This window comes from Geospiza fortis, unplaced genomic scaffold (genome assembly GCF_000277835.1).
Source record: "Geospiza fortis unplaced genomic scaffold, GeoFor_1.0 scaffold16, whole genome shotgun sequence".
NCBI classification, from domain to species: Eukaryota; Metazoa; Chordata; class Aves; order Passeriformes; family Thraupidae; genus Geospiza; species Geospiza fortis.
The window spans coordinates 16,321,392-16,349,124 of NW_005054302.1; the positions used below are offsets into that span (position 1 = coordinate 16,321,392).

At 39.7% G+C, this 27,733-nt stretch overlaps 1 protein-coding gene across 2 annotated transcripts in view; it reads left to right on the forward strand.

The window, feature by feature from the left end:
- TENM4 (teneurin transmembrane protein 4) overlaps positions 1-27,733 on the forward strand; it is a 605,662-nt gene that overhangs the window by 184,228 nt on the left and 393,701 nt on the right. For both annotated transcript variants that reach the window (XM_031066102.1, XM_031066104.1), the window contains exon 3: positions 13,575-13,670. The gene's annotated coding sequence lies outside the window, so the exon portion shown is untranslated. The remainder of the gene's footprint in view (positions 1-13,574; positions 13,671-27,733) is intronic.

Here is a 27,733-nt window from a genome sequence, read left to right on the forward strand (position 1 = left end):
TGTAACTAATCATTTTACAAAATTTTACCTGTGTTTAGCATAATCTATTGAGTCTGCACTTGGCACAACTGAGGTTTGAACTGTGTGTGGACTGGTCTATCTCTAATCACTGGATGTAAGAGCCCAAACCTTGTTTCAAGTACCAGGGTGCTAGATCAAAGGACTTCTTACTTCCAGTTTAGTTTTAAAGTTAGTAAACTTTAAAACTAAAGTTTTAAAGTTTCTTTCTCTTCCATAGATAGTCTGGGCTGTACCACAGGTCAGAGCTTATTTTCATTGCATGCTGATTTAATTCAGAAGGTTTCTGCAGGATTAGGTGAGATACAATGCATATGGGAGGAGAGATCCTCTATCTGTAAGTGCTGCTGTTAAGAAATATTACTGGATTTCAGACTCATTTTGAGGCTGCTTAATTTCCAAAATAAGCTTCTCTGATTCTCCATACATAATCTGCATACACTACAAGCAGACGGGGATCAACTATTCACTCCACAGCCTGAAATGCCTGAGGCTCTTGTCTCTGCTTATATCCATTAGAGGTAAACCAAGGCTGATTATAGGGAACACTGTACTTCTGATCATGTCAATGAGCATAGCTAGCAAGTGTTCTGGGGGCAGATTCTCATCTCATTTGCATTGGTGCAAATCAAGAGTAATTGAGTTATTCCAGATTCAGAGCAGGCAAACTGCCTTAATAGGATTTTCTGTCTCAATAAAGATATTATTGAATTCAGCCAGTGACTCTGTTTTGACACTGTTTTCCTTTGATTTTATGCTGATATACGGTGTTTAGCATTAGTTCAGAGCAAAGTCTACATTGTGTAGACAAGGACACTTGGGAACGAAGTACATTTGAGTCACAGTTTTGGGACCACTTATTTGCTGAACAGGGTGTTGAGCAGTTACTCCTAAAAGAGGCTGTTTCCAGCAAGCCATGTACCTGCCTGCTGGCCCCAATCAAGCCCAAGCTCCAAGGAAGCCAGTAGAGCCTCCTGTGCCATGATTACTTGCTGCAGAAATGGGTGAAGAGAAAGGCATCTCATGCAGCAGAATGACATTAAGCTGAGAGATAAAAGGCACTCTTAAAAAAAAAAAAAGAAAGAAATAAAAGAGAAGCTTTAAAGATGATTTAAAAACAGAAAATTCTTCACATGACCCTTTAAGACAGCATAAGCCTCTTTTTGTTTCCTGTCTATTTCGGCCTGTTCCTGGTCAAGAACGCCACAGCTAATAATTGTGTCAGAAAACCTTCCTGTCTGAAAATGATCTCTTCCTAATGGATAGATGATTCCATATGGTTTCATATGTCATAGATGGAGAGAGAACATATTGGACGACTGGCCACAGCTGGCAATTCGTGTTAGTGCCATATGGATAAATGAGCGAGCTCTCCTGCATTGTGTATTTCAAGTAAACCATTTATCTAAACAGGTGCTGTCCCACTGGGAATGCATTTTTATGGTCAAGCTTGCAGCATGCAGTGAGACAAGCCTGTTCACCCCTCCTTTGTTCACCCCTCCTTTGTCTGCAGTGCAAACCCACGACATTTATGTATCATTTGCCTCCATTCTGCGTAACTCCAATGTCCATAAAAGCACACCTGGGCAGACTCTTTGTAAATGAGACCTGAGTCTGGCTCATTGAACTCTGTGGATATTGTAAGACCAGTCTCCTAAGTCCTCTTTGGGAATCAGTCTGTGATATTCACTTCTAATAGATATTGTTATATCATATGCAGGGGATTAAAATCACCCCATTTATGAGGCTATATAAATAAAGAATCAGACTTTCCACCTCCTTGAGCTACTGTGCTCCATCCCTGATTCCAGATGAAATTTTTACACTCCTTTCCTCTCCATGCCATAATTGCCTCTTTGTCTAAACATGCTTCATTTTGGAATTCCTCTTGCTTACATTCCTAATATGTGTGGTTCAAGGTACTCGCTGACTGATTTATGCTAGGCTTGTGTGGCTCCCTTGGAAATGGAGCAGAACACATTCCATCCACCTGCGTAATAAAACCAGCTGGTGCAGGGTGGGAGCACTCAAACTGCAACAGAAACAAAAATTCACCTAAGTTTTGACTCAGTTATCTGTCTCTCTATCAACTCTTCTGATTGTCTGTAGTATTAAAATAATGCCTAGGGAGCAAGCCCTTATGAAAAAAAGCAAAGTCTCTAATTATGCTGTTTATTCTAATTATTCTGTTATTTCTGTGTCACTGCCAGCACCAGATACTGGGGTGAAGGAAAATGCTTTTTCTGCATTTCTGAGCAAGTATTTTGATAAGAGCACAACCCTTTTAATATGATCCTAACATTCAGAAAGTTTTAATATCAGTAAAACTCTCTGGGCTCCTTCTGGAATCACTGAATCACAGAGTGGTTTGTGTTGGAAGGAACCTTTAACAGTCTTCTAATTCTACCTCCCTGCCATGGGCAGAGACACCTTCCACCATACAAGGTTGCTCAGAGCCCTGCCGTCCTGACCTTGAATGTTTCTAAGGATGAGGCATCCACCACCTATGTGGGCAACCTGTGCCAGTGTCTCACCACCCTCACTGCAAAAACTTTCTACCTACTCTATATCTACCCATTTTTAATTTAGATCCATTATCCCTTGTCCCATTACTGCAGGCCTTACTCAAGTCTGTCCCCATCCTTCTTATAAGCCACTTTTAAGTTCTGAAACGCTGGAATAAGGTTTGTTCTTTGCCTCTTTCCATCAGCTCTACAAGCAGGGTAATTCTTGTTTTTATCACACGAGGTAACATTTTATATGAGAATAAATTTAGTCAGTTTGGTGGTAAATCAATCTACAATCCAAAGCTCAGGTAAGTAATTTCATTAATGAGATTTGATTTGGATTCCCTATTCACAGCTGTATCAACCCTATGGTATGCAAATATGGAAAGAGTTTGTTTGGCTAGGAAAATCAGGAATTCTGCAGTGGTTGGAGGAATAAGCTTAACAGTCACCCCATGCTTTTCCCTGCTCAGCAGTTTCACATCACTAATAGTTCACTTGTGGCTGCTTGTGAAGTGAGAAAACAGAATAAACCTCAACTCAATACTATTTCTTATCCCTTGTCAACTACTCTGCTGTACCCACATTGAAGATGCCTGTTCCCTTGTGTTTGTTCATTTGTGTTCATCTCTTCCAAACAGGAGTTAAGCTTTCATAGTGTAACAGTAATAAGGCAGCTTAAACAGCAAGTTCTCAGCTGTGTTTGGTGCACACTGTGCTGCAGGAGATTAAAAAGAAAATCTGAAAGTGTGTGATGGAGATTAAGATGGTTTTGAATTGCTGCGTAGAAGACTGAGTCCCCTTTGTGCCTCTTATTTGCTGTTTGAAGTACCGTTACTTAAGCTCAGTGTTAAGGGGGAATGAAAAAAAGTCTTCCTGAGAGGATGTGAGAAGCCATTTCAAAAGACAATGCCTCTCCAGTAAATAAAGCACAAATGTTTCAGGTCAGCACTGAAATGGTGGATGAGATGGAGTTTCACCCGAAAGAAAACTTGTTTAACCAGGAGGCTTTCAAATCTCCTGGCTGAGATAAAGAAGATCAAAGTGTTTAAACACGTTGATCCACTACTGAGGAAAATTTAGTGCTGGCAACAGACAGCAGCTGCAGTGGAGCTGGTGTGTCTAAACTCGCAGCGGGGGACTAATTGCTCTTATGGATATAGGTTTGCTTTACAAAACCAGGTCTGAAGGATGGTCATTCTCATTCAGAATGATGGAGATCTACTGATAAGAAGTAAAATACCAATCTACACTACACAGCAGCAGGAGGGATATAGTCCTGGGAGCTGAGCAAGAGGGATGCATGAGGATCCTCTGCGTTTATTCCACTTCTACTGTGCAGGGAAAGATCCCATCAATTTACTTGAGATGGTAACATTAACTTGACACTCTCCTTGCTGATTAATTAACTGAAGTCAAAACTTAATGTCATTTGTACAACATATTGTCCTGAGAGGTAGCTTGGACAGGGAGGCTTTTGCCATTACAGAATTACAAATTTTTTATAGAAGCAGAATTGTTTTTTTTATACAAATTATTAGCTGGGCAGGGATGAGATGGTAGTAATGCTGATTAGAAAAAAATATTCAGTGAACTATTCCTGAAATCAGTGAATTTTTCCTGGTACAAGCAGAGCTGTAAAGATATTTGTGACAAGTCAGGTGAAGAGACTGTTATGCCATCTCATTAAACAGGTGCCTTCTTGCTGTCCCAGCACATGAAAAAAAAATGTGTGCTCCTGTTTAATTAAGGGGCTAAACAGCAAGAAGGTCCAAATTGAGGATTAGAGATGGGACTTCTCTCATGGCACAGGAACTGAGTGGGATTTCTGCGTTTGTGAATATTGTGAGGTTTGAGTTCTTCTGAATGCCCATTTTTTATCTATTTTAGGGGCAATTAAGAAAAATGCTGCAATTCTTATCCACAGCATCTTCCTTACAAGGTATCATCAGAGGCACTCAGTAAGAAACAAAGGCAGCTCAGCCACCCCAGTCTTTCCAGTTGAGAAGGAAGAGACATCTTGGCTCTGGGAGGAAATTAAATGCTCCTGTGCTGAGTCACTACAGTACAGTACGATATACCAGTGTAGCTCCAGCTGTTCAGCCCTCATGTGCTATTTGTAGGTATTTGGAGAACAGAAAATCTCACTATGTGCATATATATGTGCATGTGTGTATGTACATATATGTAGATACATTTGTGTGTGTGTGTCCAGCCACATAAATAAATGTATATGCTTTGACCTTTTTTAATACCACCTCATTCTTGGGATTTTCCAGGAGTATCTAAATTATTCACCCTGGGTTTTCAGGATAGGCAAAGTAGGGAGCAAAGGGCATTCAGAGGTCACAGACTTCTCCTGTCATCACAAATGAAAGCCTTTCCATAGCTCTAACCTTGATTACTCCCTTGCAGTAGGGACTCCTGTTGAAGCCATTCAAATGTCAATATGCTACCTAAATACACCAGGTAAATTCTTCCATGGTTTCCAGAGAGGGCATCACAACATGCCTACGTCTGCCTCAGCATGAGGGCCAGCAGGACAGCCTACCAAGCACACAGCAACAGGGTAGACATAATGTGTTGTGGGCTGCAGAGGTAGAATACAGCTATGAATGTATCCTCTGATGAATTAAAGGTTTGATTCATTTGGGATGTCCCAGGACATCCAACCTGTCTCTTATTTACTGATTTGGAAAGGTGCAGGTCTTCCTTAAGTGACGTGTCTGACCCGCCAGCCCAGAAGACGCCTGACGTAAGTGGTGACGTCTCTCAGGCTCAGAAGCCCACTTGGTCAGACACCTGTAAACCATTGCCCATACCCCTTTAGGCCTGTCAAGTCTTGGAGTGTGATCACATTGAGCTGGAGGGAGAGGCACAGGCAGGAATCACAAGTCACTACATGATCCACTGGGAGTGTTTCCCTCTCTCAACACACTCCCTAGAAGTGTTACAGCACCAGGAAGGGAGGAGTCAAGGGTGAGGAGCACATCCTCCCAACGCAGAAGCACTCAGATTCAGGAGCAGTGTCCTTGCCCTCTGTTCACATTGTATTGTTCTTATTAATGCAACTATCTGACCCACTACCTGTTGGTCCAGTCTAGAAGCTATATAATTTTTTAATTTCTGAGAAAACTCTTAAAAATATGTTCAAATATTATTTAATGTCCATTTCAGGTATCATTAATTTGATGCAATGGTTATACTGAGATCTTTCACTTCGTACATCTTGTTAGTCATTGGTGTCACGTATTTTGTATTCTACCCTTAAGAAATTTGCCAAGACAAATTTTTCAGTGGATTTTTTTGAGGTGAAAGTACTATCAGTGGCAAGTGGCATAAAAATTTTGCAGGGAATTCCCACTTTTCTTCAATATTTCCAAGCCAGAGGATGTCAAAGTTCAAATGTGCAAATTACTTAGAAAATGACCAGATTGGATCTGTAAGGTGAGATGCAGCAGTATTCATAGTTTACAAGAAACATGGGGTCCATATAGCTTAGTCCACAATTTCCAGCCTTTATTAGGGTCAAGTTTTCCATCCTTGAGCTCAATAGTTGTGGTCCTGTAAACGTCTCAATGTCAGCTTACCTACCCTCTGGCAAAAAAAATAGGGGCAGCAATTACCCATCCTTTGAAAGCTTTGGAAGGGTTTTGGATTAGATCAGCAATGGATAAAGGGGAAGACTATTCCTTCCATTTAACAGCTTTAACGAAAAGTGTATTGATGGTCAAATTACATTTTATTGCTGGTCAAGGCTCTGCTGAAAGACCTGAAGCCGATACAGAATCAAGGAACAATTACAGAAACATCTGTTGTGAACTGGGCAACATACTGTGATTCTTTTCTAGGCAATACAAAAACTCTTTCTTTTACAATGACATTTTAAATACACAGTTCAAATAGGCCAGAAGAAATGTTTTTACTTATTAAATGAACTCAACAGAAAAAATATTTTTTCCCACAGATATAGGAGTAGCTGAAAAAATGATCCAGAAGCCAAAGAAGACTTTTTTTCCACAGTAGACCAGGAAAATATTTATTTTGGCTATGCTATTGCATAAAAGGCATATTTTAATGCTTTGAATTTTGCTATATGGATTATGAGCATGTCAAAGCAAATTTTGAAGTACAATCCAAAAAAAGGTTTTACATGTGCAAGAATGATGGCTTTCTAAAATGTTTGCAAGCCTTGATCAGATGGATATTGAATCCTGTAATGTTTTGGGTTGGAAGGAACCATAAAGATTTTCTAGTTCCAACCTCCTTGCCATGGCAGGGACACCCTCCACTAGACCGTGCTGCTCCGAGCCCCATCCAATTTGGCTTGGAACACTTCCAAGGAGGAGGAATCCACAACTTCTCTGGACAGCATGTTCCAGTGCCTCATAGTATGGTGTGTTAATTTTAAACTCTGCAAATAGAGGACCAAGTTTTCTGTGAGAGAGAAGTTGTTGCCTTTTGATACAATTTCTTTGTCCACCTGAAATCTAAGTTCAGTGAGTGAAACTTGAACAATCGAAGCAGCTCAATCAAGGTTGCAACTTTGCAGGCTGATAGAAATGCCCTGTTTCTTTGCTCCAGTTGGCCAGAAGAGGATGTTTTGTCCTTGAGTTCTCCTGGCTTGATCAAATAAGTTATTTACCAAATTTGTTATTGTGGTCTATTGCAATATTTTGAACAGTGTCATTACTGAAATGCTGCTCAGCCTTTGTCAGTGCAGCATGAAAATTAATGACTGGTGGAGCAGTTATTCATTTGCACTGAGAAAACATATCTTGGGGTGAGACTCACTGACTGGTAACTCATTCAACTAAAACTAGACATGTAACTTAGTCTAGGCCATAGCTCTTTAACTTCTATTATACAAATGTCTGAAGTTAGCTGGATACATCTCTGATGACCAAAGCGTATGCAAGCAAATGAGGCTTAGGTATGGCACAGTTAAAAGTAGAACATGAAAGCTAATTTTTCACACAAAGCATATCTGGTGATCTTGCTTCAATTGAGAAAGAAGGGCTTGGTATGCAAAGAGCACAGCACTGCAATTCATTGATGAACATTAAAATGTAATTCTTCTGCAAGGCATTCGACATCCTTTACTTGTGTTATCATTTCTTAGAAGTCCAATTTTTCACTTGAAATTACTACACACTGAGAAAATTATCTCATTTCTGAGAAGCCTCCAAAGCCTCCACCGTGCAACCTTTTTTAACCTGTTCTATAAGCTACTTAAAAAACAGCTTCACCCTTCTTAAAGGAAAAAAAACCCCTAAAACCATAAAAATAACAACCAAACAAAGAAAACATAAGAGACAAAATACAGTGAAATGGCCCTTGCAGCAGAACTGGAACAGACTGGGATGTGAAAAACACCCACTCCACTGGGGCACCATTCTGGCTGTTGAAGTTCAAAATTGCACAATTCCCTGGGCAGCTTGTTCTAGTGCCTGACAACTCTTTCAATAAAGGGATTTTCCCTGATATTCAATCTAAACCTCCCCTGGCACAATTTCCTATTGCCCTGTTGCTTGTTACCTGGGAAAAGAGACCAATCCACACCTTGCTAAAACCTCCTTACAGGGAGTTGTAGAGAATGAAAAGGTTATGCTAGTGGTTGGGCTTCAGTCACAGCAAAGCAAAATGCCATCTTACAGAAGGGTGTCATTTGGCTCTGCATAACCCAAATAGACTGTCTTCTGCTTTCATTTGCTGCCTTTTGGAACATGCCTATGATCTCCAAACACATCAGCCATGCCTTTCTGTTCTCCATGGGGGAACAAAATAATGAGATGTTGTCCTGTGAGCAGGGCCTCATTTGGGAGGATGATTTTCAGCTCATTTCTGCTTGTCCTGTCTCCGCTTCCTGCCTCGATCCACTTAGTCGCTGTGTCAGCTTCATCTCTTGCAGCACAGGATGATAATGGAAAAGGAGCTGGAGAGAAATGTGCAGTATAGACACAATCAGAAGGAGCAGAGACCAGTATATGCAGGCATATTTGTATTTACTCCTGGTCCTTAGTCTCCAGTTCATTAGACTGTCCCCATTCAGCCACAGCCCTCTGAGGGAACACTTGACTTCAAGCACATGTTGAAGCTCTGATGTCCCTGGTGAGACTTAAACCTGTGCTTAATGGTAAAATGGTCTGCTAAAAGAATTATTTGCTGTTGGAACATGTTTCCTACCTGAAAATGTGTAACTGCTTTGTGGGTTCTCCTATCAGGAGCAAAGATGGGGACTAAAGTATTCTTGGCCAGAAAAGCCAGTTAGTATGAATGTCCTAGGTGAGGATATGTCCAAGACCTTTCTTCGCCCTCCCACTGGCAGCCAAGCAGCCAGGCCACCTATGACCATTTCTGGTGTCTTTGAGGTTGGCACTAATTGCTGTCTCAGGAAAAGCGTTTTCTTGCAAGGTGGGCCATGTCATTAGGAACTTAGTTGATACCACAGTAATTCAGGGGCACCTCACCTGCTGTGAGTTAATCAAAGCAGGACACCAGCTAGGAAAATCTCTGCTCTTTCCAGCTCTGAACACTGCTTAGACCCTCCAGTTGCTTCTTTAATATATGATACATTTGGAAATAGAGTGTCTCAAAAACCCTCAAGCAGGCAAACTCCAAAGCAATCCAACCATCAAAAGTCTGGGCTAAAGAGCACAGGTGGCAAGAAATTTTTCTTTCCTTGTGTGTGAAGATGCCTTGTTTTCACAACACTTCTAATGAAAGCATTTTTATTTTTGGATGCTCTTTAGAGTAAAATGTAATACATCAAAATAAATCATTGCATCGTATGCCTGTTACAAATGAAAGCTGATGCACCAAATGTCAGGGTTGCTTGCTTTGATGAATCAATGAATATTGACAGTTTTGCTAACTGTGGAAGAATGAAATGGCGGTGAAGGGGAAATGTTGACTTGATACAAATATATACAAATATTAATTAAATTTCAATAAGATCATACAGATTTTGTGATAATATTGTTTCAAATAAGGCGAAATGTCTGCTTGTGCTTTAATAGAGAAACTGTGTATCTTTTCCCTTCCCATATTTTCATTTACTAAATGAATTCAGCAATCACCATCTTTGAAAAGGCATTCATTTCAACTGTTGTGGAAAAAACTTCTGATCAGACCAAGAATATTGGCTTCAAGGCCACTCTCCTTCCTGTGAGACAGGGAGTATCTGTGTGATAAATTACCTGTGGGTGAATGCTAAGTCTTTAATGAGAAAAAACATGCTCTGTTGGATTCAACTTTTCATGTGAAAGCTGTTTGGGACCTTACCTAAAAGAATGTGCTAATCAAGAGAAAAGCATAACTACTGTCTTGTCAATGGACACAAATGAATAAGCCTGGTTAAAATGAGGTTGAAGTGAACTCAGAAAAAAAAACCATAGAAGAGTTTTTCTGTGCTGTTTTCTGAGAGCTTGCTTTACACTGCACAGTGATTTATGACAATTGGAATCTCACTATTTCTGCAATTAATATTAGTGGATGCTTCCTATTCAGAGGAATGTTAATCATAATAATAAAAATGGAAGTATTATTGGAGCTATGCTTCAGAGTTCGTATTTCATACTGAGCCGAAGGTTCAGTACCCAGCATCATTCTCAATGGAGCATTCACATTGTATGGACAGATGGATGTGCACCAAAGGTAAAATAACTGAATTAATATAAGCCAGAATAATATGCCTGGCATATAGCTTCCCATTTTCCCATTTTGCTGTAAGGATCTGATTTTCAGGCTTTTTAAACCAATAATAAATTATAGCAATGCACTGTTAATTACACCTTACAGAAGTGGTGTATAGTATAAATTGCACTGGTGATGGACTTAGATTAAGTTTCTCATGCTTATTTTTAGCAAGTCAAAGGCAATTCATTTCCAACTGGGCCATGTTTAAAAGTTTGGAGTGAAAAAAACTGTGTAATTATTTCCTAATAGAAAGAGAATATTGGTGACAATATTTTATCCTACATATCTTCTTGCACTAAATATATTAATGGGAAAGGAAGAAACAAGAACACATATTAATTTGGACATGTGTTTAAAAGATATAATGAGTATTTATAAATTTTGCTCCTGCAAATATTTTCTAAATTGTCTTATTCATATTGTTACCTCCCTCTGTGCTCCCTTAGATAATTTCTTAGCTTGTGATTGGTTTCTTTATGATTGCTGATGCTTCTGGAAGTATTTGGTCCCTGTCCTTTTTCATTCTTTTTCTTCCTTTTCTTCCTTTCCTTTTTTTTTTTTTTATGGGGGTGGAAGGGTTTTGTTGGTCTGGTTTTCTCCCCACGGGTTTTGATTTATAAAGAGGGTGAGTGGGAAGAGGGGATAATAGCAACATTTAAAAAAAGTCCTGCTGGCTTTTATTAAAAAACACATAAACTTCAAGCTTTTGAAAATAATTCAGAGCTCATTCAGAAACATCAATTAATATTTCAGAAAATAAATTACCCACATAAATAAATCAATGCTATACATGCCTTTTTGCTGTAGCAGAAAGGCGTTTTTAATTTTCATCCAAAAGGAATGTAACTACCATATTAAAACTGTTTATCAGCAGGTGACTGTGGAGGATGCTGCACATGTAGTCAGTAGGACCCTAACCCTACTTTTTAGGGAATATAGAGCCATGACTTGAGCCAAAATGTCCATCACATGACATAATTATACTCCTGATAGGAAAGGAAAGAAGTTCTTAGGTGGGGACCACATTTTAGACTTTGTGGATCTGTATTCAAATCCAGTATAAACATCCTATATAGCATCAAGGAAAACATTTTGGTCCAGGACTTCAGGAATATCTCAAAACTCAGCTGAGTGAGAAGGAGATGTCCAAATAACTTTAAGGACCAGATCCAACAGGTACTGCTATAAGACTTATTCTGTATCCTGTGGTCTGGATTAGGCAGTTATATGTTCTGAATACCTGAGTCTCACCTTTTCTAAATCACTTTACATTATTTGGGCCTGTTCTTTCAAAATGGCATCCAGGTCATGATATAAATACAGATGTACTTATATTTAGGGGTTTGTATTGTTTTGCTTGGATTGGGTTTGGTTGGTTGGTTGTTTTTTTGTTTAAGAGATGAAATCACTTTGATTGTGCATTTGAGGGGTCATCCCAGAGATATACATGTATCCATGTCACAGTAACTTTCAGAAGACAGGTATAAATGCAAGAGCAACCTTAAACCCTCAGTTTCTAACCATGACTGCTAAAGGAGCAGAGCAGACCACATTCTTATATTTTCCGTGCTGGAGCTTATTCTCCAAGGTGGGAATAATAACACTTTCCTGCCTTGTCAAACAGTTTTAAAATACTTATATTGAAAATCATGAGTAGTATAGGTATTGTGGTGACAGGGGACCCTAATTCTACCAGAGTCCTGAGAGAGGAAAGTGAACAATCTATTCTCACTACCTCCTCATTTCCAGGTCTCACAGAAAAGCATTCTGGTGAGTGATGGCATCTTCTGCTTTTGTTTTCTTCTATTTGAAGTGAGCATCAGCAAGAGAGGCTACTGAGAAAATTAATTCAGATTGGCTTAGATAAGGACTCTGTGATGTTGATTAAAAACCATCCACAGGGCCATTAGTGAAGTGAGATAATAAATGAAAATGCATTGAATCACATGAGTTTTCTAGTGGGGGAACATCAGGGAACGGTCCTGAGTCCAGTCTTCTTTAAATATCTTCATTCATTAGCCAGAAGACAGGAAAAGTGTACATGTTAATTAAAATCACAAATGATCCAAATTGGGAGGCATTGCATAAATCAGCAAAAATAGAGAGCCTAGAAACCTTAGGCAGGAAATGACAAAATGAGATGCGGATTTGAAAAATGCATGTGGAGGAGAAATAATCTGTACGAGAACACAATCAGTGGCAAGGAGCGTTCTTGAAGAAGCAGAATTAATTGGAAGAAGACAAAGGGTGTGGACCATGGAGTTAAGGGCAATGTAGCAGAGCAGCTATTTAAAGGTGACCTTTACACCTTTTCAGTAGACAGCTTGGATTCAAAATTAATTTGCAATTGGCAAGATTCAAAGGTCAGTGAAGTTTTGGACCATGTATGCAGAAAGAAGTTGCCAAAGACATGGAATCCCACTTCCCTAACAGTATGCCACCATATCACTCAGCCTTCTATTTTTTTTTTCCAATTCTTCAAGACCTTGTGCACCAGAGTGAATGTAAAATACATGCATATCTAATAAAGTGGGTAGCCTGGGAGAGCTGATGGGTCTGGCAAATGTGGCTTTCAATGAAACTACACACACCTTCCTTCTGTGTTCTCTGCCTTCCCAGTCTATATAGGATGTGGTCTCCCTGAGACAAGGAAAGGAGATAAGAAAAGGGACTTGAGACTAACTAGCTAATGAGAGGCAGAAGAGGAGCCCCAGTGCTGCTCTACACTTTTGTTGAACCTCCTACTTGTAGTGTGATAGGTTTGTGACACATGCATCATTAAATTTGGACTCTTCGATGCCACACAATTCACAGGCTATAGTTTACTGATGTGAGAGTGGAAACAGCAAGAAGCATCTGTGGAAGATCTCAGCCATTTCTCTCTAACAAAGGAAAAAGACTTAAGAAATTAAATACTTGGGATAATCATATAAATTTAAAAATATATATATTTTTATTTTTACGTTCTGAAGCCTGCGAAAACACAGAAGAGGAAAGGAACAACTGCTGTGTTAATTGGAAACTCTTGAACCTCCAGTAGAGAAATTGATGAGTTACTCTTTTGGCAAAGGGGTAGATGTTTGCACAGTTGGTCAAGGACAGGTGCCAATTCTGAGCACTGTACAGAAAACCTTAGTTTGTATTTAACAAATGCATTTCTTTCTATGAAATAACTAAGCATACCCTAGTAGTGCTGACGTGATATTACAGAAGGATCCCATATGTATAGATGACTGTTTTAGATAACCCATATAACAGTAAGTAGTTGTGTTAATTTATTTTTCTATAGCAAATAAGTTAAAAATCACTGAACAAAACACTGATTTTTTTCTATGTCTGTATATTTTTCAGGTAGACTGAGAATAACATATCTAGGTTAAAACAGTATCCTACAAGAAGCATTTGATGGATTGTTCCTAGATATTTCTAAGAAGGCAACTACCAAAAGTGAGTACTAATTCCAGTACCTGGGATTTTTTAATCATGTTTTATTGTTTAAAATAAAATTATGATATTTGTAACATTTCTTGAGGAGATTTCTCTAATTGGAGTCATCAGGAATTTCACTAATTTCTCTAGAACAGGTCTATTATTGACCCATGTCTATTTTTATTAGCTGACAAGGATAATTTGCATCACAGTCTCAGTCATGGATTCATTTCTGCTGTGCCAGGCACTCTAGAAACGTAGATATTCTCTGCATGAAATTACTTACGTCTTAGTAGAAGTCAAGAAGCTATGGATAGTGACAGACAGAGGAGACCCGTGGATGTGATAAGAAAGTGCTGGTCAGTATGACAGGCAATGCTAATAGCACACCTGCAACCTAGTCCTTGTCAGAGAATTTTAGATACTGCTGCAGAGAAAGAAAGTCATTAGCAAGGTAATTTTATATGTGTTTATGGAGATCAGCATGAAAGAAAATACAAAAGCACTCATTTGAAAATCCAGTGCATAGACCACGGAAAATGCACGGGTTGATTGGATGCAGACAGCCTAGTTTTGATAGAAATGGGGAAGGAAACTCAATGTTGTATATGGAAAAATGGTCTTTGTATCCAGGGAATATCATCAGGGCAAATTAACAGCTGTGATGTAAGTGACAGAAAGGAATTCTGCAGTAATTGACATGTTCAAAGATAAGGTCTGAGATAAGAGATTTACCTAGATGGGTAGAGAGCAAGGAAAGGCATTATCTGAAGTATGATACAAAAAACATACTTTGAATGTATGTGTAGCTTCAGTGTAACTGGGAAGTGGCATCTGGAGTGGACAGGAATATGAGTTGAAGATGATATCAAGGTTACAGGATAGTGGCATTGTCCACAGTGATCAAGAGGGAAGGTTGCTTGGAGATCATTGCTGGGACATGTCAAGCAAAGCTGGGACTATTCAGTAGACAGAACATTACAAGGAAATGGTCAAGAAGCAGAAGCAGGAATCAACGAATCATGGAATATTTGATGTTGGCAGGGACCACCGGAGATTGTCTAGTTGCCTTTCAAATCAAAACACACTTTCTTAGAGAATATTGCTGAGGGGTGATATTTAAGAACTTTTCACCTAGAACTGAAGGGCTGGGGTACCTGTGGCTCTGCCATATAAAGAAGCAGCAAATGTTCACCTCAGCCTGGGAATCTTGATATGAGTGATGAGCGGAGAGAAAGAAATGTCTGTTAATATTAAAACTACAAGTACAATAGGAGGAGTTATAAAAGTCAAAGCCATAAATATAAAGTCATATTTAAATTAAATTGATGCAGAATTATGTGTACTTGCAAGACAGAATGGAAGTGATTAGTGAACACCAGTGCTTTAATCACCAGGACTACACAGATACTGGCATAAGAAAGAAGAGGCAATTCCCAAAGAATGAAAATTTTGCCTACGAGTCACGTCATGGACTTTGCTCTTTACTCCTTAGGGAGAAACCATGTACTCCTATAAGGAATTAAATTGCGCTTTTTTTTTCCATAATCTTAGAATCATAGGAAGGTTTGGGTTGGAAGAGACCATAAATATAATTTAATTCCAATCCCTCCCTGCCATGACCAGGGAAGTATTAGGGCTGGTGTGAGCTGAAATGTTGTGTCTGTAGCAAGAGTTCAAAAAGTTAACCCCTGAGAAAGATCTCACTGCAAGATAATGACTAGACATAAAAAACAAAGAGAAAGAAAAAGGGAAAAAGAAAAAGACAAAAAGTGTTTTCAAAGTCAAGGTTTCATAGTAAGTGGTAACAGTATAATGAGGTGACAGAAAACTGAGCGGAGTAAGGAAAAGAGGAAACCTCTAAAGTAAAACTTCTCAAATTTCTGGGAGTCGCTGCACATGACAAGCTCTCTATTAAGAGACAAAAATTTCAGAGGACATGTCTAAATAGCTTTTTACTGAAGCTGAATTCTTACTCATCAATGTAATCTGAAGACTTTTTCATTGCAAAATGCTACTCATTTCAAAATGCAGTTTTTTACAGCCATGATGCATTTTATAACCTTTTTGCTAACAGGAGATCTGAGTAGTGACATAAGGTCAAAGAGTCAGTAATAGAATCCAAATCAGTTATTTCCTGTGGAATCACAGAATTTTTCCCCAGTTATGTCCAACTGGGTAGTGGAGTCAGTCATGCCATCTATGAGGCACATTTTCCCCTCAAGGGGTCTTTCCAGAGCTGCTTCAAAAGTATGCCGTACTAGCTGGTCCCATACTATCTGCGACGTCTTGGAATTATAGAATATTTGGGGATGGAAAGGACCTCAAAGATCATCTAATTCCAACCCCCTTCCATGGGCAAGGACGCTTTTCACTAGACTAAGTTGCTCAAAACCCCATCCAACCTGGCCTTGAATGCTTCCAGTGATGGAGGAGTGCACAGTTCTCCGGGCAACTTGTGGCTGTGCCCCACCACTCTCACAGGAAATAATTTTTTACTAATATCCAATTTAAACCTGACCTCTGCCAGACTGAACCATTCCCTCTTGTCCTGTTCCTCCACGCAATTGTCAAAAGTCCTTCTTTCAGCTATTTTATAGCCCCCTTTAAGTTCTGGAAGGGGCTCTAAGGTCTCCCTGTAGCCTTGTCTTCTCCAGGCAGATCAATCCCAACTCCATCAGCTTGTCTCCACAGGAGAAGTTCTCCAGTCCTCTAAACACCTTTTTGTCCCTCTTCAATGCACACACAAGATGGATATGAACAGTACAAATAACAGGGTGTGTTATTTTACTGTCTCATTAAAAGTAACAACATGCCTCAGGGAAATAGAGTGTTTCTCAGGAGCCACCAACATTAATCTGGAAAGAGGATGATTTTTGGAGCTGCTGTCCTCTTGCAGCTCTCAGTGGAAACTGTAGCTCATTGCTGATCAGACTGCTCTTACTCAGGTGAGGAAAGATGGCATTAGGTAGTTGGCATTTGGTACCCAGCTTGAAAACACATTGTTTTTTGTTGACTGTCATGCTATTCTGCTGCAACCTGTGCACTCTTTTCCTTTCTATTTTCCTGTTAAACCATAAGGCAACTCTTAAGTCTTTGGGGACTTTTGCAAGCACTTTGTATTGATAAAGTTTTGGGAATAAGTTTTTGTAAAAATCCCCGTGTCCCAACAAATTAGAAACAGCTAAACAATGTGTATGTGTTTTCAAATTTCCTTAGGTCCCCTGTCTTCTTAGCCTTGATCAACCTGTCACCAGAACTGTGTGGCATATCTTCTTGTTTACGCTACAAATCCAAGATAAGCATCTTCAGCAACTGTAAATTTATACAGCATCTAACACGTTGTGCTCATGATACACTCAAAGCCTCCAGGTGCTATAACCATAGAGATGTTACATAATCCTAGAGAGCTTCTCATTCTTCCCACAAGGCATCTTGTTTCAACCCACAATATAGAGAGACATCCTTCTAAAAGGTTCTGTTTATTCAGATTAATGTCATGGAGTGTTAATTAAGCATTGATACTTATGTCTTATTCTCTGAGGTGCCAGATCATCATTTTTCTTGAATAACCCTTGAAGTTTGGCTCAAGGTACCGGAGGTATGATAGAAGAGCCGTGTCTTGGAGATGACTAGATTAATTATTTATTTAGTTAGTTATGTATTCATTTGATTATTTATTTTTGCTGTCAAGTGCATCAGTTTCCATAAACCTTTCTCCTCCCATTATTTAGCAGAGGGGGAACTGGAAAACAACAGGAAGGCTGTAATTAGCAAATGGCTGTGGAGTATGCAGCAGGTGGGGGATGGCTGTAGAAACCAGTATGAACTCAAATGTTTATTACAAGAACTGTTTGTGCATTGTCTGTCAATCGTTTTCTCCCTGTTTAGATTTGCAAGTGAATTGCAGATGCATTTCTTGTACACATCGAATTCTGCTTTTCTTTTGCTTTGCTGCAGAAATCTATTTTCAGCCCAGTTTTTTTCCTCCTGTTGTGACACGCAGGAGATGTGATCTCACACTCTCCAAAGAACCGATACACAACAGCAAAGAAATAACAAAGATCCCTTCATTACTCTGGAAAAAGAGATAACTTCTTAGTGGGGGAACCGCCTTTAGCTGCAGATAGAGTGTATCTCAGAGAAATAGGGATCCTTATTGCTCATCTCCTTGTAGGTTTAACAAATACACCAAAATATCATAGCATTTTCCTTCTGAAAACCACGTGCTGTGTGGGGAGCGTAATGACATAGGCTTAACCCACAGCCTGCAAGTGCAACAGCTTTTAGCCATACCCCCCACCTTCATGAACAAGCTGAGCCATCCCAATGTTCTGGCACAGTTTTGCTGCTTTTATGATCTTACAGAGTTTCACTCAGGGCTTCTTTGTGTATCTCTGGATGATCTCATAATGTACTTTATAGACCTATCTAACAGTGCCATGCACAAGGCCCACACAGCTCATGTGTGCTGCTGTCACAGCCAGTGACTGCAAACAGCACACATGCTTCAGTGGGAGCTGTGTATCCTCAGTTCCCTCTCCATGCCTGCATATCTTCCCCTTGCAGCAGATGTGTAGCTCCTATAAGCACGGTGCCATTGTCCTAGAGCTGGTCAGAACCCCACTGTGCCATGGCCAAAGCTCTTTGACACCCCTTACTTTGCAGCCCTGATTGAGCAGCACAGCCCGTGGTGCCACGTGCCACCCCTGGGGACTGTGTGCAAGCCCTTGTTTGTCACCCACAGCCATGGTACAGAGAGCTTACTTATTGAGGACTCAAGGCAACTATGCATCCAAGAATTATCATACCAGTTTTCTTTTCATAAAACCATAAATTCATAGACTAACAAAATGGTTTGCGTTGGAAGGCACTGTGAAGAATGTCTAGTTCCAGCCCTGTGCCATGGGCTGGGACACATTCCCTTAGATCAAGTGGTTCAAAGCCCTATCCAGCCTGGTCTTGAACACCTCCAGGGATGGAGGACCAACATTTTCACAGCCTCTGCCAGTGTCTCACTACTCTGATAGTGAAGAATTTCTTCCTGATACATAATCTCGCCCTGCCCTCTATCAGTCTGAATGATTTTCCCTTGTTCTGTCCTTCCACATCCTTGTCGAAAGTCCCTCTCCAACTCTCTTGTAGCCCATTTAGGCACTGAAAGATGCTTTTGCTTATTCATGATAGCTGAGGTAAATTCAGTTGTTCATGGCAAAGCTTTCAAATTTTCCATCTGTCCCAATCTAGGCTTGTTTTAATTTACAGATTCTCATTAGACATTGACTTTTAGGGTGAGGTGACAGTGGGGTGAGGGAGCAAAATTTGCTTTGGGGCACATAAGCATACTTTCCATTTTACAGGAGAGCATGAAATGTTTCTGTGTGAAAAAGCAGAGCTTTTTCATCCAATTTTAATGCTAATTTTGCAACTGTGTCTGACTATCCTCAACTCTGCTGCTGGGTAAGTTTGTATTTTGTGTGCATTCTCGCCAGGGTTAAGAAGCCCCTGAAGGTTGTCAGGCAAAACAACAAAGTGAGTAGGGGCATTCATTTCTTATGCAACAGGGTAATCTAAACAACAGAAGTATGGAAAAATAATTGAAAGTGAGTTACAGGATCTGTCTTCACCTGGTACAAGAAAGCACCCTTGAGTACTGTTGCCATAAAACTATTCAACATGTGTTTAGCTCCTGTGAGGAATCCTATTAAGCCCTAAATTGAAGGACAGGCTTAAGTACAGAAGACAATTTAAAATATACTTCCACAGGTGAGATTTTTCCCCAGTTCCATTTTCTAATAACAGCATAGTGTTACCAGTGATAATAATGGACAGTCATGAGTTTGGTAAGGTTAATGCCTTAGAAGTAGAGCAGCCTCTTTTTTTGCTCTATTCCTAATTTTTGAATAGTTTATTTTCTTCTTTCTGCCAAGCAGACACAGTTGTTACCTGGTCTAGGCAGAGAAATAAGTTCTTTTTTTTAACAGACTTAACCTATTAGCAGGAATGGACTAGTCTGACCGAGCTGAAACTACCATTCTGAACACATGTAGTGCTAGTAATATTAGCAATATATATAAATAATATGTGTGTAGGTAACTCTTACACTGTTGGTATATTGCCAGTACATGGCATTGTTGGTAAAGGTAGCTACACTGGGTTTTAATAGAAATATCAGCACCTCTGAATTACAGGCCAGCTCAGAAAAGACAAGTTCCATGCAACCATGTTCACAAGGATCTTTCAAATCTAGCTGGACCAACAAATACAACTGCTTATGAGAACAGCAACCCAAGTATAGAGAATCCAAAGGCTGGAGAAGTTTTTCTGAGCTGGACATCTGGCTCGAGGAGGATTGTTCATCCCTACATGATGAAGAAAACAATTTGTTTTCTTCAAGGATTACTAAATGCAAGGTACTTATTGGGAGGGGCAGGCAGGTGCATGCCTGAGGCATGCACTCAGGCCTCCAGACCATTCAGTCCTTTTGAGAAAATAAAAATTAGTTTGGCCAACCTCATGCAGATTTGCTGTCCTGTTTGAGGCAAACACAATTCACCTGCAATCCTCATTTTTTGATGTCTGTGCCAGGGAACTGGCACTTTCATGTGTAATTACCAGGCATTAAGGAATAATTCTTCTTGCTGTCCCATCAAGGATGGCACAGAAGAGACTCCCCAAGGAGCTTCTTCAACAGACAAATGCCAAATACGCTGTTTATATTTACAGGATCTTAATTCACCCATATTAGATTGTGTATAAATGATGTGGCTCTGCTGGGAAGTGCTCAGCTGCAGAATTTACTCCAAGGGCTGTTCCCAGTTAGACTCAGCCACACCCTGCCAGATGTTGGCAAAATATCCTTAATGTCCATGAAACATGTGCTCTGGAGTCACAGATGATGGACCTGATGAGGTGAAAGGATCTGAAAGGACATTTTAGCACTTCTGCACACTTCCTTACAAAGAAGACCATCTTTGACCCTGAGAGCCCGAGGACTGAGTTTCAAGCTGCCATTTATCAGGACAGTGGGTTTGAGTTTCTCTTTATTTTCTTAATTTTATTGCGGGTGGTTTTTTAAAATTTTAATGATGTGACATTTGCCAGGGAAAACATTTTCAGCAATAAATCTCATCAAAATCTCCACAGAAATCTCATCTATTGCTTGACATTAATTTCAATCCTTTCCACTGCAGCTGTCTCCCTGCAGGTTTCATCTTTATGCTGCAAGACAGGGATTTGCTCATCCTGCTCCACTGCTCTCAGAGCAGCCTCTGGGTATTAGATGGTAGTAGGACACAGGGGAAAGTTTTTTATTTTCGTAGTTAAATGCAGTGGCATAATTTTCACATTGTTGCCTTTTGTTTGATCTTTTGATCTTTTAACCAATTCCTTACCATTCCTTGGTGATCTGTTAACACACTTACCCAACTAGCAGAAGTTCCATTTAATCTGGGAATAAATCCACTGACAGAACTGTTTTTCCTGTTTTCAATTGCCCTGCTTATGTAGAGAGTCTACAATGGCCACCTCTTTTCCACTGGCTTTTGGAGAAGGGACACTGTCTCTCTCCATCTCACTGCACTGACCAACCATGGTAAAAGCAAAAACCACGTGTGCCATGACAAAAGCAAACAGCACATGTGCACAGACATGGTTTTCTCTTTGGACAGGAGAACTGTGTAGCTGCAGTATTGAGGTCTCCAGAGAAAAAAGAAGGAGACCTGCTGTAGGGGGTCGAAGATCTGATGGCATCCTAAAAATCATCCTCCCGGGCATTATGCTGTTAACTTGTTTGGGAAATTAAATCAATTTGCAAGTACATGCAATGAGCGTAAAACTGAAATTCCTAAAAATGTTAACATTGAGATTAGCTGGCAAGACCTTGGGGCAGCAGACAGGCACCTCTGGGGCACCTCTAAGAGGAGAATTCAGCTTTCTGCCTGGACATACTGCATTCTTCTTCAACAAAATATGTGAACTGGACCTGTTAAATGTTGGAAATACAGCAGAGGAATATCCCAAAGAATTAAAAAAAAAAGAAGAAAAATAAGTGAGCTTGTTTGTTTCCTTGCTCAGTATTTTAAAGTCTGTAGTTGTCATCCAGGGGGGAAACTGAGGGAATCAACTGGGACACAAATTGCTTTGTGATGGCATGACTTGCTGAAGTGATGAAATGCATGATGTTTCCTGACACATACATATTCTTAGTAGCTGCTGATGAGACAGGATGAGTGGTAGTGCAAACGTTTGCCAACTTGGGGATGGCTTCTGATAAGGAAGGTATGTAGAGCTATCTTTGAAGTCTGTCACAGCCAGGCACATATGTAACTGAGAACAGTGGTGGGTGTTTATTCTCCAAGGACACCTCAAAGATTGTGTCCAAAAAACCCACGAATCATGTCGCTGGAACCCTTTCCAAGTCATGATCATCTTGGAGTGCTGACCATCCATGTTGGGGATGCAGGATGTAGGCTGTAGATTTGCAATGTTAAGCAGCAGGATACGGATTTAGGAGTTGACTCTGGGCTTCAGTTTGATAAATGGTTGTTTGTTTTCCCCTGAGATGTTTTTCCATAGTCCTGCCAGAGGAATTGTCAATTTCATGGCTTTCTGAGACAGCTTGGACTTTCTGGGAAGACACCTGTGTCTATTTTTCCTCTTGTTCTTTGGCCATCTCCTTTATTTTTCCAGGCTTGCCTCCAAACACTATGAGTGCATTTTGAGTCTTAGGTCAGTTACTCCCTGGTGAAAATAAATGTATTTAGAAAATCATCTGGAAATCCAGATCAAATAATTTTAAAAAAACACTGCCCTTCAGCTCGCCAAAGCCTGGACCATTTTTGTCTCCTTTATTTTCTTTATGACCTTTACAAAAATTTTCATAAGAAAAGGTGGCTGCTGTCAGACTAACAATGCTTCTCCTATCTGTGTGTCTCTGTTGCTGGAGGATGCTAATAGCAGAAGAGAGATAATTGTGCTTTAATTGGGTTCTGCTTGTTCAAAGAAGGAGGGGGTAACGGATGCTTCTTGGTTTCCATGGCCTTGTAGATAAGTTTCCATATAATGCCAATTAAGAGCAAAATAAGGAGTATGCAAAACAGGTGACAACTGCTCTCACCAGGAATTGTTCTTTTGTGGCTAAACCAATAGGGCCTTCAACCAAGGGTGCTCTTTTTGCTGCTGGAGTTTCCCTTGATTTTTTTAATTGCATTTTGCATAAGCTTTGCTGTTGAATGGATCAAGTACAGAAGAGCTTAAGATAACAGTGACAGGGGGAGACTGCCAATTGTGTGAATATATATATATATGTGTGTGTGTGTGTGTGTGAGCATGTGTGTACACTTGCCAAAAGTAGAAAGAAAAGTCAAATTAAGTATTTTTTTTCCCCTATGAGTTATTTTTATTTTGTTTTTATTTCAAAGGGATCTATTGTGTCTGGGGAGAGGTCAAGGGTTTTTTTCTTCTCTTTTTATGCATTTTTTTTCTTTATCCTTGTTTGTTAGTTTTAGGGGTAATTATTCACCAGGGCCTTTTCAACTGTCAAACACAACAAAAGATAATCCGGCCTCTTCTCTTCCCTGCCCCCACACTCGCCTTTTCCTCCAACAAAAGCAGCCTTTGTTGGGATTGGTCATCATTTCACAGGGATCCTTCTTCATCCCACAAGTTAGGAATACTCTTCTACCTTATATCGAAGTGACCTCTTACAAATGCAGGGAGACTCAGGATGTCGCAGCTGATGCTCTGCCCTGGCTGATGTTGCCCATCAATACTTGCCAGCTTGACAACTTAGATGCTCTGAGCACTTTCTTTTCCTTCAAGCAGGATTTCTAACTTGCTACAAGAACTGTTTATCAATTTATCTACAATGCACAACTCGGCATTTATCAGTCTCCATCTAAAGGACTGTCCGTAATAAGTTTGCAGCTGCATTTGACTGGGATGAGCCCTCTGACTTTCCAAATTATGTTTTCTTTTTTCTTCATGACTTTCAGCTCTTGCTCTTGAGGAAGCACATAGAGAAAAAAGCACTGCTCAATGCCAATGCATTTTGCAGCAAGAATTATGGTCCTTATAAACAGATCAATATATGCCAATCTTCAGCTTCACATAAATATTTGCTTAGATAGTAAATTGATCTTGTCCTTGATTTGCCATAATTTAAGTCTATGAAGCTATAATCAAGACTCCTTGATAATAAAAAGAACCCATCAGCAATTATACTCATTCACTTCCCCATATTCAAGGCTATTTCGGCATTTCACTGATAAACTTCTGTTTTCAATCAAATTTGCAACATAAAAATCAACACTGCACACCAGTTAATGATGTTGGAGTGCTTCGTGTGTGGCATTTTGAAGTTATATCAGTGTGGAGATAGGAGGGATTTCTCAGGGACTTTATCTGACATGGAAAAAAAATTTTGTTAAAACTATACCTAAAACCTTCTGTCAAAACTCAAACTGAGTATTATTCTTGTGGATTTAAATGTACTTTTATATTTCTGAAAGTTTCCAATAGCCAAATTTCTTGGAAACAGGAGCATCTAGGGATACCTAGCATCTAGGGATGCTTCTGTCATATGCTTACACCATAATCACTTAGCAATTTTTTGTGAAACTATCTGGTAATGTGAGTTAGTGTGAGAGCTTTGGCACTAAATACTAGACTCCCTATCCCTAAATGTTTTTGTTCTGTATAAAAGGAAATGGATAGGAAAGTGTGTTTGTTAAGAGAAGTTATTACTATTTTGCAAGTGGCAAGTATGGTCTGAGGGAGATTTGTAGCCTTACAGTGTCACAGAGGAAGCATTTTAAGGAAATAAATTGAAACATCCCAGAGTTTATTCTGGTCCATATTGCAATAGTTTGGACTCCCTTTCAGCAGATCTATACCTATATATATATAAAATAAGAACTCAATGGAAGGCATATTATAGTAACCACTAATAGGAATAGACTTGTAGGCAGATGCTGGAAAGAACACTAGATGGCAAGGGTAATGGGTTATACTCACTGGAGGAAGGGGCTAAAATCCCTTCACTTTGAAAGTGACTGTGTGCCTGGCCATAAGATAAAGTTCTGCATTCTTATGGTTTTCAAGATGGACATTACTGTTACTTTGAGTCATGGCATTTTCAAGGTTAACCCACTGTTGTGGTTTAGCTCTGGTAGGCAGCTAAACCTTACACAACTGCTGGCTCACTTCCCCATGCAGGATGGAAGAGAGAATTGAAAGAGTAAAGCTGTAGAAGCTCATGAGTTCAGATAAAAATAATTTAACAGGCAAAGCAAAACGAAATAAGATATCCATGTACTACTTCCATCAGATGTTTGGCTATCCCTGAGAACTGAGGATTCCATGACATGTAATGATTTCTTGGGAAGACAAGCATAGCACCATACCAGTTGCCAGGGAGAAATTTAACTCTATCCTCACAAAAAATTTTATCCATCTTCAAAACTCTCTCCATCACCAAAACTTTTTCTGGACTAGACGTGGTTTCACCATGGCATATCCTAGCATTGGAAATATCTCTCCTCATCCATAACCATTAAACCAGCCTGAGAGTGCTGTACAAATAGCTGCATTAACTTATCCTCTGAGTCCCTCCCAATACCTTGTTTATCATGTATGGATACACCAATTTTTAAAATGGACCTATGTTTGGAGTGCTGTACAGCACATGCTGAAAAAAATCACTCTTTTAAGTAAAGAACTACATGTGCAAATAAAAGGTTTGGGTAGGTCAGAATATTACATAAATAATGCACAAATGTATAATTAAGTCAAGGGGTAGCCTTCACACTTTCAATCCTGTTAAAGATTCATGGGTATTTTTATAACCAAATAAATTCTGGTTTGATTCCTCATTTGGAATTCTTTCAAACTCTGCTATACCCTTATAATCTTTGCTAATTCAGAAAAATATCTGCTAAGGACTTCCTTTTCCTCTCTAAACTGGCATTAGCATCCTATATGGATGAAATACATGTTGTATAGTGCAGAGTGCACCTGTGCTCACTGCACTTCCACTACTGCTTGAATAGCTCATATTTCCTAAGAAGCCTGGAGCATCCAAAAACATTAGCAACCCAAAGGCATCATGGTCCCCTAGAGGAAGACAAATAGAATTAGACCTATTTTATAGATAAGAAAATTGAGGTTAGTTTCCAGCTGATGTCTGAAAGTAAGCCTAAGTCACTGCTTTCAGCTGCAAAATTATCTCAGCACTGACAACCTATGGCACTGGCTCTTTACCTTTGCCTTTGGTACCCAGACATTCAGCTCCTACCATCTCTTCCAGTCACCCATGCTGGCTGTCACAATATTTCAGGTTTAGTTGTCAGGAGAGCAGAAGCCCCTGGTAATCATAAAAACCTGGTGGATGTTCGGTACCTTCTGAGTCCATTTAGTGTCTGGATTTGTGCATAGATTGAATGTGACTTTTCTCTGGTTTTCTGCAGACAAATGAGTTCTGACCAGAAAAATAAGAACTGCAGAGAGATCTGGACGCATTCACCTACTTGGTCTGCAAAAGGCCTTGCAAATTGTTTTGTTGATAAAGTAAACAAATTGCTATTTAAGGCCTGGACTCTAAATCAAAGAAAACACATGGGAAAGTACCTAATAAGCAGCATTCATTATCAGTTTATCAATGGCTTCATATTCTCATACTCTATTTCTTTTATCAGTCCCACCAATATCTGGAGCCAACAATGATATGTGGAGTTTTCCTTTGGGATTAATTGCCACCTCTTTACGGCTGATCATTAAAAACAAAATTAAAACTCTAAAAATAAAAGTTGAATACTGTGTATTTCCATAGGAAAAGCAAGTGAAATAATTTTGATGTTAGTTTCTATGCCAGCATGCTGAATGCAGTCCAGAGTTGCTGCCCATGGGGGAAATAATGAATTTTGCCCAGCAATTAACAACTGGGGATATCTTTACTGGGTGTTGTAGAGACATGTGTGTCACATCACATCAGCACAGCCGTCCTGCCCCTGCGTGCCTAACCCTGCTTCCTCTTGCTTGAGGGTCATCTCCCAGCAGTCATGCTGGCACCAGAGATTAGAAACTCAGCTGCACAATAGCAGGTGGAAGGCTTTATTTTCTACTGATGTTAAAAAAAAATATATATAATAAAGGCAGTTCCTTTCTGTGTTGCTTGTGCCATGGTCAGCAGTTGTCAGGGTGGAAAGGTGGAAGTGATGAAGGATTATCATCCCTTGCATGAATGGGAGTGTCTTCTTTCTTAGAGCAGCTGCATAGCCCTTGGGAACTAAACAAGAGGAAAGAGATGTGTCCAGAAGTAGACATGTGATGCATAGGAGAGCAATTCAAGAGCAGTCCCTTCCAGCTAAACCATCCTGTTTCTTTTTTTTTTTCCATAGAAATTTTATAACCATTTTTAATAGGATTTCACTAACCCCTCTCTGATTACAAGAAACAGTGGATTTCCATTTTTCACAGTACAGTAAAATAATGAATAGCTGAGTTACAGCCTGGGATCACCCTGCTTGTCCCTACCTTGACAGTACATCTCACATAAAAATACCCTCAGTGTCTCTTTTAAACTTCGTAAAGAAAAGGAATTTTAAGTGTTCAGTTCCTCTCATCTTCAGTGAACAAATAAAGCAGAATGGCCAAATTGAACACAAAAGTGTAATTTTTTATTTTCTATACATTAGGGGAGTCTAGAAAACTAGCAAGGGGCAGTTGTCTTGTGAGATTAATCCTATTTCATGCATCCCTTGGATATAGATATAGTCACCTCCAGAGGAGATTTATAGATCTTAATGAGGAAACCGCCCTCAGGAACTTCCATTCTGTCTGTACCCTTTAGTGGAAGAAAATCTGTATTTTCATACCTAGATACATCAGCCAGGTTGGGTGAGATGGAGTTGAACCTCATGTTGCCCAAAGGCCACATAGGTGTGAACATTGCCTTGGTGTCTTCATGGAAGCACTTATGTCAGAAAAGCTGCTTAAGTTCCTTGATTCCAACTGCTCTTTGCATCCCCAAAGACAAAGTCCACCACCTTACCCTGTGCAGCTGCACAGCCAGTGCTGCAGGA